The sequence below is a fragment of the Scyliorhinus canicula genome, chromosome 1 (genome assembly GCF_902713615.1).
Source record: "Scyliorhinus canicula chromosome 1, sScyCan1.1, whole genome shotgun sequence".
Lineage (NCBI taxonomy): Eukaryota > Metazoa > Chordata > Chondrichthyes > Carcharhiniformes > Scyliorhinidae > Scyliorhinus > Scyliorhinus canicula.
In genome coordinates, this window is record NC_052146.1 from 185,123,344 (window position 1) to 185,136,623 (window position 13,280).

Sequence of the window (13,280 nt, forward strand, 5' to 3'; positions counted from 1 at the left end):
ATAATTAAATCTTAACATTCAAATGATAGTTCACACTCGCTGGTCTGTGAAATTATTCATTCGAACTCAGTAAGGGGGGAGGGGTCATTGTCAAGTCTTGGGTGGCATATGATGGTCAGTATAACTGAAAGTCAACTGGAGAAAATAAAAGATGCCAGAAAGAGAAAGGTTCAGCCTTGGCCTGAGGACAAAATGCAAGGCTTATGTTTCTTGTATCCAGCATTTATACCAAAAGTTAGATCATTCTGGAAGTATAAGTAAAGCAATCCACCAAATGGAAAGAGCATAGTGGGGTCATTTTTGCTTTCTGTATGGAAAGATAAGTGAAGCTCATGAAATAAGAGGACTTTTTTGATGGCTGATGCTCAGTTTTCAAGCCCTATGAAATAAAGTAGCTTAACGATTCATATATGGCCTGGTCTCACTGAGTGTTCACTCAAGCTTTGGCAAAGTAGAAATACAAAAAATTATTAACCTGCAGCACAAAGGGCTGTTTTGGGAAATTACTTAACAGCATTAGATTAAGGTGGTTCTGAAGACAGACCTGAATTTGTCACTGACTTCTTTCCAGGCTAATTTTATTCTTGAAGCTGGTGGGCTTCTGGGTTATGGTGGAGCTAAGGATTTCAACCACTAGGTGGTACTGTGGAATGATTATCGGTCTCCCAGCTATGGTTGTCATTTTATACTTACACAGATTTCAGAGGGTTTTTCCCCTCCTACTATATTGAGCCTTTAAAACATGATTTTTCCCTATTCAGTCAAAAATTGGAGCATTTGGAACCCATGGATTGTTGGACATCTCCTGACATTGGGCTGAAGCCTAAATCTGATTTTTTTTAAAAAGAAAATTTTGATATCGAGTACCCAATTTTATTTTTCCAATAAGGGGCAATTAAGCATGGCCAATCCACCTACCCTGCACATCTTTTTTGGGTTGTGGGGGTGAGACCCATGCAGACCCGGGGAGAATATGCAAACTCCACACGGACAGTGACCAGGGGCCAGGATCGAACCCGGGTCCTGGGTGCCTTGAGGCAGCAGTGCTAACCACTGCGCCACCGTGCCGCCCAAAATCTGATTTTAACAAAGGTCATCAAACTCTGTTTCTCGCTTCACAGTGCTGCCAGACCTGCTGAGTATTTCCAGCTATTTGTTTGGATTTCCCTGATGGCTAGCTTTGAACAAACTGCCTTGAGTCTCATGCCCCACCGATCTCTGGGATCTTTTCTCCGAGTGATCCCTTTGGTGACGAAGCCATCGTTCAGTTCTGAAGGGTAGAAATCTTAACCTAGTTTATTCTATATATCTGAATGGAGCAGCTTTTAAATTCATTGGTGGACTACAAACCTTTTGGTTGGAAGAGGGTTTTGTTTTTTAAATTACAATTACAATTCGGTTTAAATTGCTTTATGCAATTTTTGAAAAACAAACTGCTAGTGAAACCAACAGAAGCTATTTTCCAGCTGTGGATCAATTTAGGAAGAGTTGTTCGCCCACTGCTCCATCGATATAAATATATTTATGTAGCATCTTTCATGATATCTGGTCAAACCAAAGTGCTTCTCAGCTACTTTTTTGAAATATGGTAACTATTGTAAAGTAGGAAGCACAGTAGCAAATTTGTGCACAGAAAGCTTCCACAAGCAGCAATGAGACCAATATTCTGTTTTTAGTTGTTGGCCAATGTCTTAAGTGTTATCTAGGACAGTGGTTCCCAATCTTTTATATGTCATGGCACACCTCTATACTATAAAAGGGTTATGAGGCACACCTTCTATTTTCTCTCCCTTCTTCCCTTACTGGGAACTTGTTTTTAATTTCTCCTTGTCTGCTCTCCTTTTTTTTATTACCTCGCCCTGTCTCTCTCACTTCTCCCAGGGCTTTTGAGCCCTTTTTGAGTTTTCACTTTTTGTGCAGGCGCATGAGACTTTTGCTTTTGGCTCCAAGTCCCAGCGTTGGTCATGGGCCTGACCAACAAAAAAATTGAAACCATGCATGTACAGCTCTTTCCAGCTGGCGCATGTGCGTGAGGCCCAAGATTCATCGGGTCTTAGAAATGCCAACCACGACAGCATGGTGGCACAGTGGTTATCACTGCTGCCTCACGGCACCGAGGACCCGGGTTCAATCCTGGCCCTGGGTCACTGTCCGTGTGGAGTTTGCACATTTTTCTTGTGTCTGCATGGGTCTCACCCCCACAACCCAAAAAAGATGTGCAGAGTAGGTGGATTAGCCACGCTAAACTGTCCCTTAATTGGGAAAAAAAAAGAATTGCGTACTCTAAATTTAATTGTAAAAAGAAATGGCAACCACAGAGCTGAAGATGTAGGTTAATTTTTGTTTAATTACAATCAGTTCGACTTTTTTTCGTGGTACACTGGGGTTGGGCGGGGGAGGGCTGATCTAGGACACTGGGGAGAACTCCCTTGGTCGTCTTTGAAATAGTCTTATCTTTTACATTCACGGAGAGGAAGAAAGTCCTGTTTAGTTTCTGTTTCTTCATTTAATTTGCTCGTCCCTTTTGCTTTTTTAATCTATACCTGTTTATGTTTGAATTTTTTTAATTTCCTGGTGTCTTGTTGCTCCTGATTTTATGGCACTCGCTGTTTCATGAAGTAATTAATCCATTGGTGCCTTCCTAGCTGTTTTGCAACGTCTACTGTTTTTTTTTGTAGTCAGTGAGATGATGTGACATGTTTTGTTTCTGAGAGTTCAGTTTTCTTCTTGTGATTGTGTGGTGCCAAAACAACCAGTGACATATTTGTGTTCTAATTTAAGTTCTTCAGCTTATTCCGTTACTTTTTCATCTCCATCTTATGTGGGCACAGCTTGTCATCAGAGTGTCTTGTCTTATTGCATCCTTTTTGCAACGTAGATGTAAATTGACATTCTGTGTGAAGTTTTATGGAAATTAACCAGTATATTCCAAAAAAGGAAGCATATCGGAAGATATTGTACCTTGAGGACTTTGTTTCTGATCTTAGGATCCATTCCAAAGGATGCTCTGATTTGAAATAACACTTGAATTATTGCGAAGGCTCAGAATAAATAGTGACATTGGTAAAGTTTTAGGATAATAACATTCTCAAATTAATTTTATTGACCTATATTTTAAAATCACAAGGATAGGAATAGCACACTGTTAAGCTGATGAATAGGTAAATAACATCATCAAGTAGGACCTAGCAATGAGAAACAAAACTTCCAAAGTGATTTCTTCAAATTCAATTAAGTCCTCATTTTATAAAAACACCTCCGAATCCCCCTAATTTAGTCTTTGTATCACCTTTTAAATTACAGGACACCTTTTTTATTTAGTTCCCTGTCTTACTCTGAGAGCAAAAGTTTACATATCTAGTTGTTTGGATGTTACCCACAAAGCTGAATTGTCCACACGGCCTTGCCCTCGTTATTTACTTTAACCAACAGAAAAAAAAACTATTTGTTCCTTGATGGATGTTATTTTTCATCATCTTTCAGGAAGTTCTTGGTTACAAAGTTGATCATCAAGTTTCTGTTTACATCGTAGCAGTGTTGGAATACATATCTGCTGACATACTTAAGCTAGCAGGCAATTATGTACGAAACATTCGGCACTACGAAATCACCCAACAAGACATTAAAGTGGCCATGTGCGCTGATAAGGTAAGAAAGCAAACTATTTTTTCGAGAACTTGAAAGTTGTCTTACCAATGTTTTTATTTACTCTTTCAAAATCACGGGTGGGATTCTCTGTTGGCTGACACCAAAATCGCGAAACGTGATTAGGTGGAGAATAGGTTCTGACGCCAAAATCGTGGCGGGCGCCAATTTGAAACTCAATCACAATTCTCTGTCACCTCGATAGTCGATGCGGTCCAGAACGTATGTACAGTAAACATAGTTTGCATGTCATTAGCGGGCCCGATCCAGTTTTCTCCGGGGCCTCCGCAATTCTCTGCCTCCGATGGGCCGAGTTCCTGACGGCGTGATTCACTGTGCTTTTAAAAATCGTGAAAACGGCTTTGTGGCGCTGCAGCCCTGGGGGATGCCCTGCGGCTGTACGAGCTGGAGCTTCTTGAGGAGGAGGAAGCTGTAGCAACGGAGTGTGCCACAGAGGAACAGGAGGCAACTGCCGAGGATGGAGAGCCAACCGCCCAACAGGCTGAGGAGGAGGAGGTGCAAAGTAGATGCCGCATGAGGCCTTGTGTGTACCAGCAGCACCTGTCATTCGAGGACCTGCCAGATTGGGCATGCCATCGAAGAATCCGGCTGAGCAGGGAGACAGTGTGACGTAGGTGCCAGATCATGACGCATCTGGCATTGCGTGGATATAGGGGAGGACACCTGTTCCCAGTGGCCATCAAGGTGACGGTCACCCTGAACGTTTACGCCATGGGGACCTTCCAGGCGTCGAGTGGGCACCAGTCCAGGATCTCACTTACCTCAGTACATAAGCGCATCCGTACCATCACGGAGGCCCTACATGCCCAGGCAGCTCAATACATCCATTTCAATGTGGATCAAGCCCACCAGGATGTTCAAGCAGCAGGGTTCGCCGCCATGTCGGAATGGTCCAGGGGGTGATTGATGGAATGCATGTTCCCCTTTGAGCACCTGCAGATGACAGGCCGCTCTACACAAACAGAACGGGGTTCCACTAGATGAACGTACAGCTGGCATGTGACAATCAACTGCACATCATACACGTCTGTGCCCGATACCTGGACAGTGTGCACAATACCTTCATCCTGGAACATTAACCGATTCATGACATGTTTGAGATGCATCCCGGCTGGGGGTTGGCTTCTGGGCGACAGGGCCGATCCACTACCGTCGTGGCTGACGACACCTATCCGGAGGCCACAGACCGACATGGAGACCTACTACAACGACGCTCATGCAGCAATCAAGAGTGTAATCAGGCAGTACTTTGACCTACTGAATATTGGGTTCAGGTGCCTGGACCACTCTGAAGAGGCCTTCCAGTATGATGCTGAAAATGGCCCGCGCATGGTGGAGGCCTGCTGTATCCTTCACATCATCGCACAGCAGAGGGGCAATGAGTTGGAAGAGGAGGAGGAACCCTAGGCCTCATCCGACGAGGAGGATGAGGGGGAGGATGGGCAGCACATGGAACCCTATCATGCTCGGGAGGCCGCACGACATGTGCACCAGGGCCAACGAGCACAGGACGCTCTGATTGCCTCCAGGTTCACCAACTTAAAGGGAGGGGGGGTGGTGGGAAGACACTGGCCAGGGACATGGACACCGCATCCCAACCCCCCTCTTGCCTGTGATTCATATCTACCACACTAAAGGGTGTGTGCCCTGGGTTGGCAGGCAGTAACACCATGGGTTTGGTCCATGGGATGTAGGATGATGACAACCCGCTCTGCGATGAGCGCTGGTGCTCCACTTCATTGACAACTATCTGACTCCTGCCCACGATAGCACTTTCCACCATACACCTGGGTGATCACTGCATGCGAGCTGGCCATTCCATCACGCTGTGCCATTGAATTCCTGGGGTGACAGTGGTGGAGACGGATGGAGGGACGGGTGCCAGACCACCCACAACGTAGGCCTAATCCCTCCACAACGTACGCCCAATCCCCACCCCTCACCTATTTGACAGAGCACCGAGACAGATTGTAACAGTGTGAACAGATGTTTAATGTGACAATGTATATACAGATTTGTGCCCTCGTCTCTACAGCTAAACTGCCCCGCACCCGTGCCAACTTAACTAGTGTCTAACATTCTGGCCTTCGGGGCCCTAACACTCTGTCTTGGTGGATCCCCAGGTGGTACAGCTGGAGTGGAGGTAACCTGCTGTGACTCCCGCCCTGCGACTTGGAACCCCATTGGTGGCCGTCTTCTGGGGCGCCCGAGCCTGGATGGGCCCGACTGCTGCTCTGGCGTCCCAGGTGGCGTGATGCCACCCTGTTCTGTCTACTCCCTACCAGATGCACAGGAGAGATCTGAGGTGCTGCGGTGTTCCGGCATGGACCTCATCCCTCAGGGGCGCCCGATGACCCCCAGGCCATTCCATGGGATGGGGGTGCATTCAGAGCAAACTCCTGAGACTACCTCGCCACCTTGCACTGCCAGTCCTGGAGGCAATGGAGCACACGGAGTGGACCATCTCCGTCTGGGACTACGCCACGTCACCCATTGAATGTCTCACCAGCTTCTGGGTTTGTGTCACATCAGCCAGTGACTGCGCCATCTACCTCTGGGACTGGGCCCCCTCCCTTTTTGACTGCCCCACGTCAGCCAGCGCAGGGGCAATGCTGCCAGTGTTCTTAAGCCATGGCCTGCTGTGACTGGGCCGTGCTCAGGAGCGCAGCTGCGATTTCCAGGTGGCTCTGGTACATGGTTGCCTGTGAGCTGCAATCCTGTCCTGGGCCATGGCCAGCTCATGCACAGAGTGCCCCAGGCATTGGACTTCCTGATCCATAGCCAAAGCCGTTGGCCACGATGCCTCCACCACGAGCCGCACCCGTGCGGTGTTTAGACTGGGTGGCACGCATGGTCGGCACCACCTCTTGCTCCTGCATGCAGTTGGACTCCTCCAACTGTCCGTCCCAGAAACTCGAAACCTGTCTGGACGGCAGCTAATCCCTGGGGTCGGCTTGTCCTCCGACCATCCACCCCCTTGGGTATTCCTACCTCCACCTGCTGTACTGGATCAGCTGTGTGGTGCGCACCAGATAGCATCCCAGGGGCTTCTTACCCAACCAAAGTTATTGTCTCTGGGATGGTGGAGGGTGTTGAAGACAGCTCCGATGGGAAATCTGTGTCATCCTCAGATTCGAGCTCCGGGCTGTCTCGGGTGGATGGCTGGCGTCCGAGCTGCTCTGAGCATCGGTACTCTGCTCACGGGCTGTGGCACTAGCGGGGGGAGGGGGACACCAGATGGGCCTGCCCCATCTCCAGCAGGTCCTGCGTGACACAAGACAAGACACATGATTAGACCGTGGACTGGGGGGTAGTGTGGGTGGAGTGGGGGTGAGGGTAGTTGGGGTCTGGTGTTGGGTGGGGGGTTTGACACACGTGTCACAGGGAACCACAACTCAGCAGGGTCACACATCCTCGCCCGCAGCCGAACTCCACCCCGAAGACCTCCCTTTCCTCCGGCCGCCGACACATCCAGGGTCCTCTGCTCTGCCATGTGAGGGGCACCATGCTGACACTCAGGAGGCGGTTCCCCTCCAGTCTTCTCCCGCTCCCGGCTATTGTGGGCGGCCTGCTTCTGGAGGGGGGGTGGCAAACTGAAAACAACAGTGTTAACAGTCTGACACATGCAGCCCAGGAGTAACTGTGGCCTCAGTGGCCAGGGCACCTGACCATGGTGGCCGGTATGGGTGCTGGCATATGGTGCAAGGTGGGTGTTTGGCTGCCCTTCGGGTTGTGGGGGGGGGGGGGGGTTACGGGGTTACGGGTGTGTTGGAGGGGGATTGGTGCCAGGGCAACGTTGCTGACGACTCGCCCAGGCTGCCCTGAGGAGGTTGTGCAGTTTTTTCTGGCACTATTGGCCTGTCTGGACGGTGTTGCCCATGGTGCTCATCACCTCTCCCGCCGTGCCCAGGCCTTGCGGATGGCGGCGGCTGGCAGCCTCATTCCTGGGATGAGGTACAGGGTCATCCGCCTTTCCTCTACCGAGTCCAGGAGGGTGTCCAGCTCAGCATTCGAAGCGTGGGGCTGCACATCTTGCTACCATATTGTTGGCTGGGATGCTGTGTGTGAGAAGTGAAGTTTGTATATCCTGATATTAGCCACCAGGTGCCTCCCTTTCGTGAACCCTGTCTGGTCCTCTCCAATCACCCCTGGCACATAGTCCTCAATTCTCGAGGCCAAAATCTTGGCCAATAACCTGGCATCTACATTTAATTGTGAGGTTGGCCTATAAGACCTATTGGCCTACAAGATCCTTATCCCGCTTCAAAATCAAGGCTTCTCACCATATTCATAAACCACCCCTCTCGCCCTCCTCAGCTGCCCAACCGTTTTCCCCATAGATAACAATCCGAACTCCATCTGCAGCTTCTGCGCTCCTTCTACAGCCCCACCTCTGGGGCCTCCAAATACCTCCTGTCCACCTGCAAGATCTTCTCCACTAGCCTTTCCATCTCCACCCGCACCGCCTTCTCCCTGTGCGCCCATGTCAAGATAAACTCCCCTCTCACCACCACTTTGTTGAAGCCCGCTCTCCTCTTGGCCAACTCTGCACCCAGATCCTGGTACACACGCAGCTCGTTGCCCTCCCAGGTGCAGCGCCTCGTCTGCCTGGCCCACCCTCGGGGTCCGCTCCTTGTCCAGGAACCAGTGCGGGCGCACCACTATCACCCTCGGCGGCTCGTTTCCCTGCGGCTTCTTCATCAGCACCCTGTGCGTCCAGTCCACTTCCAAGAGTTGTTCAAATGACCCCTCACCCAGCAGCTTCTCAAATATCCGGCCATGGGTCACTGTCCGTGTGGAATTTGCACATTCTCCCTGTGTCTGCGTGGGTTTCACCCCCACAACCCAAAGATGTGCAGGATAGGTGGATTGGCCAGGCTAAATTGCATCAGATCTAAGCTCTGTCGTCCTGCCACACCTAGCCGCGAATGGTGGTGGACAATTAAACAGCTCACTGGAGGAGGAGGAGGCTCCACAAATATCCCCATCCTCAATAATGAAGGAGCCCAGCACATATGTGCAAAAGACAAGGCTGAGGCATTCGCAACAATCTTCAGCCAGGAGGGCCGAGTGGATGATCCATCTCGGTCTCTTCCAGATGTCCCCAGCATCACAAATGTCAGTCCCTCACTCCAATACTATTCACTCCATGTGATATCAAGAAATGGCTGAAGGTGCAGCACAGTGGTTAGCACTGATGTCTGAGGGCGCCGAGGTCCCAGGTTCGATCCCAGCTCTGGGTCACTGTCCTTGTGGAGTTTGTACATTCTCCCCGTGTTTGCGTGGGTTTTGTCCCCACAACCCAAAGATGTGCAGGGTAGGTGGATTGGCCACGCTAAATTGCCCCTTAATTGGAAAAAATGAATTGGATACTCTAAATTTATAAAAAGAAGAGAGATTCTGAGGGAACTTGACGGAGTGGGTGCTGGGAGAATGTTTCCCCTTGTGGGGAGTCTAGGGCTATGGAACACAGTTTAAGAAGTAGAGGTTTTCCCATTCAATAATGAGATGAGAATTTGTTTTCTCTGAAGATCACTAGTTTGTAGAATTCTCTTTCCTAGAGAGAAGTTGAGGCTGTATTATTGAATATACTCAAGGCTGAATTAGATAGATTTTTGTTTCTTAGGGAATCGAGGGTTATGGGGGGCAGGCAGGAGGAAATTGGAGCTGAAGCCAAAATTAGATCAGTCATGATCTTATTGAATGGCAGAGCAAGCCTGAGGAGCTGAATGGCCGATTCTGCTCCTAATTCTTGTGTCCTTGTGTCTATTTAGCCTGGAAACGTTTTAATAAATGCCAACTGGCAGAAGTGCTCCTTGAGCCTCATGCTATGATCCGAATGGAGAGCGATCGCTAACTTTAAAAAGAAGCAAATCTCCTACATTGCTGCCAATGGAAAATAAACAATGGGCAAGATTACACTTTTAAAACTTTTACTTTTTTTTTTTAAATAATTTTTATTGAAATTTTTCGATACAAACATTTACCCCTACTACATTTTAAATTATAACACAACAAATCCCCCCTGGAAAATCCTCCCCACGCCCTCCCCCGCGCGCACCCCCCCACCCTCTCCCCCCTCCCCCCCCCCCCCCCCCCCCCCCCCCCCCCCCCCCGCGCTACCAGTCTAGCAACCAAACCGTTTTTCCCTTTCTACCGATGGCCTCGGGCAGTCATTGCCCGCGACCCCCCGCTGACGTGCTCCCTTCGTTGCTATCCCCCCCCCCCCTCCCTTCCCCCCCCCCCCCCCCCCCCCCCCCCCCCCCCTTCTCCCCGGGTTGCTGCTGTTTCGGCCTCCAGTTCCTATCTCTGATCCAGAAAGTCAAGGAAGGGCTGCCACCGCCGGAAGAACCCCTGCACCGACCCTCTCAGGGCGAATTTGATTCTTTCCAATTGGATGAAGCTTGCCATGTCGTTTAACCAGGTATTAACACTTGGTGGCCTTGTGTCCCTCCACTGAATCAAGATCCTTCTCCGAGCTACCAAGGACGCAAAGGCCAATATTCCGGCCTCCCCTGCCTCCTGTACTCCTGGCTCCACCCCAACCCCAAAAATCGCTAGCCCCCACCCTGGTTTGACCCTGGTTCCCACCACTCTCGATACCGTCCCCGCCACCCCCTCCCAGAACTCTTCCAGTGCCGGGCACATCCAGAACATATGTACATGGTTCGCAGGGCTTCCCGAACACCTAACACATCTGTCCTCACCCCCGAAGAACCGACTCATCCTAGTCCCCGTCATATGGGCTCTGTGCAGCACCTTAAATTGGATGAGGCCCAACCTTGCGCACGACGACGACGAATTGACCCTCTCTAAGGCATCCGCCCATGTCCCATCTTCTATCTGCTCTCCCAGCTCCGCTTCCCACTTGTCTTTCAGCTCCTCTATCGATACCTCCTCCACCTCCTGCATTATTTTGTAGATGTCCGAGACCTTCCCTTCTCCGACCCAGACCCCTGACAGCACCCTATCACTCACCCCTCTATCGGGAAGCAAGGGAAATCCTTCCACCTGTCGTCTGGCAAATGCCTTCACCTGCAGGTATCTAAACGTGTTCCCCGGGGGGAGCTCAAATTTCTCCTCCAGCTCTCCCAGGCTCGCAAACCTCTCCTCTATGAACATGTCCCTCAGTTGCCTGATGCCCGCCCTGTGCCAGCTCTGGAATCCCCCGCCAGTGTTCCCCGGGACAAATCTGTGGTTCCCTCTCAGTGGCGCCGCCATCAGACCCCCCACTTCCCCCCTGTGTCGCCTCCACTGCCCCCAGATTTTAAGGGTGGCCGCCACTACCGGACTCGTGGTATACCTTGTGGGGGGGAGCGGCCATGGTGCCGTTACTAGCGCCCCCAGGCTTGTATTGCCGCAGGACGCCCTTTCCATACGTTTCCAAGCTGCCCCCTCCCCCTCCATCACCCACTTGCGCACCATCGATGCGTTCGCCGCCCAGTAGTATCCGGAAAGATTGGGTAGCGCTAATCCTCCACTGTCCCTACTCCGTTCCAAGAAAATCCTTCTCACTCTAGGGGTGCCATGTGCCCACACATAGCCCATAATGCTGCTAGTTACCTTCTTGAAGAAGGCCCTGGGGAGAAAGATGGGCAAGCACTGGAACAGAAACAAGAACCTCGGGAGGACCGTCATTTTGACTGACTGCACCCTCCCTGCTAGCGACAGCGGTACCATGTCCCACCTCTTGAACTCCTCCTCCATCTGCTCCACCAGCCTTGAAAAGTTCAGCTTGTGGAGGGTCCCCCAGTTCCTTGCCACCTGCACCCCCAAGTACCTGAAGCTCTTTACTGCTCTCTTAAAGGGGAGCCGCCCAATTCCCTCCCCCTGATCTCCCGGGTGTATCACAAAGACCTCACTTTTACCCACATTTAATTTATATCCCGAAAAGTCCCCAAACTCCGCTAGTATTTCCATTACCTCCGGCATTCCCCCTTCCGGGTCTGCCACATACAACAACAAATCATCCGCATAGAGTGATACCCGATGTTCCTCCCCTCCCCTTGTCAGTCCTCTCCACCCCCCTGAACCCCTCAGTGCCATCGCCAACGGTTCGATCGCTAATGCAAATAGTAAGGGGGATAGGGGGCATCCCTGCCTGGTACCTCGATGGAGCCCAAAATACTCTGACCTCCTCCCGTTTGTAACCACACTCGCCATCGGGGCCGAATACAGCAGCTTCACCCACTTGATAAATCCCTCCCCAAACCCAAACCGTTCCAGCGTCTCCCACAGGTATTCCCACTCCACCCTATCGAATGCCTTCTCCGCATCCAGTGCTACCACTATCTCAGCCTCCCCCTCCACTGCTGGCATCATAATCACATTCAACAGTCTCCGGACATTTGTGTTAAGTTGTCGTCCCTTTACGAACCCCGTCTGGTCCTCATGGATTACCCCTGGCACACAATCCTCTATTCTGGTTGCCAGGACCTTTGCCAACAGTTTGGCATCTACATTCAAGAGGGAGATAGGCCTGTAGGACCCGCACTGTACAGGGTCTTTGTCCCGCTTCAGGATCAAGGAGATCAGGGCCTGTGACATTGTCGGGGGCAGAACCCCCCCCTCTCGCGCCTCATTGAAGGCTCGCACCAGCACTGGACCCACCAAGTCCACATACTTCTTATAAAATTCCACCGGGAACCCATCCGGCCCCGGCGCCTTCCCCGCCTGCATCTGGCCTATCCCTTTAACTAGCTCCTGCAGCTCTATCGGCGCCCCCAGCCCCTCCACCCGTTCCTCCTGGACCTTTGGGAACCTCAATCTATCGAGGAAGTTCTCCATTCCCCCCCTCCTCCTGGGCGGCTCAGACCGGTACAATTCCCTGTAGAAATCCCTGAAGACCCCGTTCACCTCTTGCCCCTTCTGCACTACGTTCCCTCCCTTCTCTCTCACTCCCCCAATCTCTCTGGCTGCATCTCGCTTGCGCAGCTGGTGTGCCAGCATCCTGCTCGCCTTTTCCCCGTACTCATAGACCGCGCCCTGTGCCCTTCTCCATTGCGTCTCCGCCTTCCTAGTGGTCAGTAGGTCAAACTGGGCCTGTAAACTGCGCCGCTCCCTCAACAGCCCCTCCTCTGGTGTCTCCGCATATCTCCTGTCCACTTCTATAAGTTCCCCCACCAGTCTCTCCCTCTCCTGCCTCTCCTTCCTTTCTCTGTGTGCCCTTATGGAGATCAGCTCTCCTCTTATCACTGCTTTCAGGGCCTCCCAGACTACCCCCACCTTCACCTCGCCCGTGTCGTTCGTGCCCAGATATCTCTCAATGCCCTTCCGGACCCTTCCGCACACCTCATCGTCCGCCAGCAGCCCCACATCCAGGCGCCACAACGGGCGCTGGTCCCGTGCTTCCCCCAGTTCTACCTCTACCCAGTGTGGTGCATGGTCCGAAATCGCAATGGCCGAGTACTCCGTGTCCTGCACTCTCGAAATCAGCCCCCTGCTCAGTACAAAAAAGTCTATTCTGGAGTACACCCTGTGGACGTGGGAGAAAAAAGAATACTCCCTCGCCCTTGGCCTGCCAAATCTCCAAGGGTCTACCCCCCCATCTGCTCCATGAACCCCCTTAGCACCTCTGCCGCTGCCGGCCTCCTATTCGTCCTGGAACTCGATCT

General features: G+C 51.4%; 1 pseudogene; it reads left to right on the forward strand.

Annotated features, from left to right (window-relative positions):
* The window catches only part of LOC119970133, a 397,883-nt pseudogene that overhangs the window by 213,337 nt on the left and 171,266 nt on the right, over positions 1-13,280 (forward strand).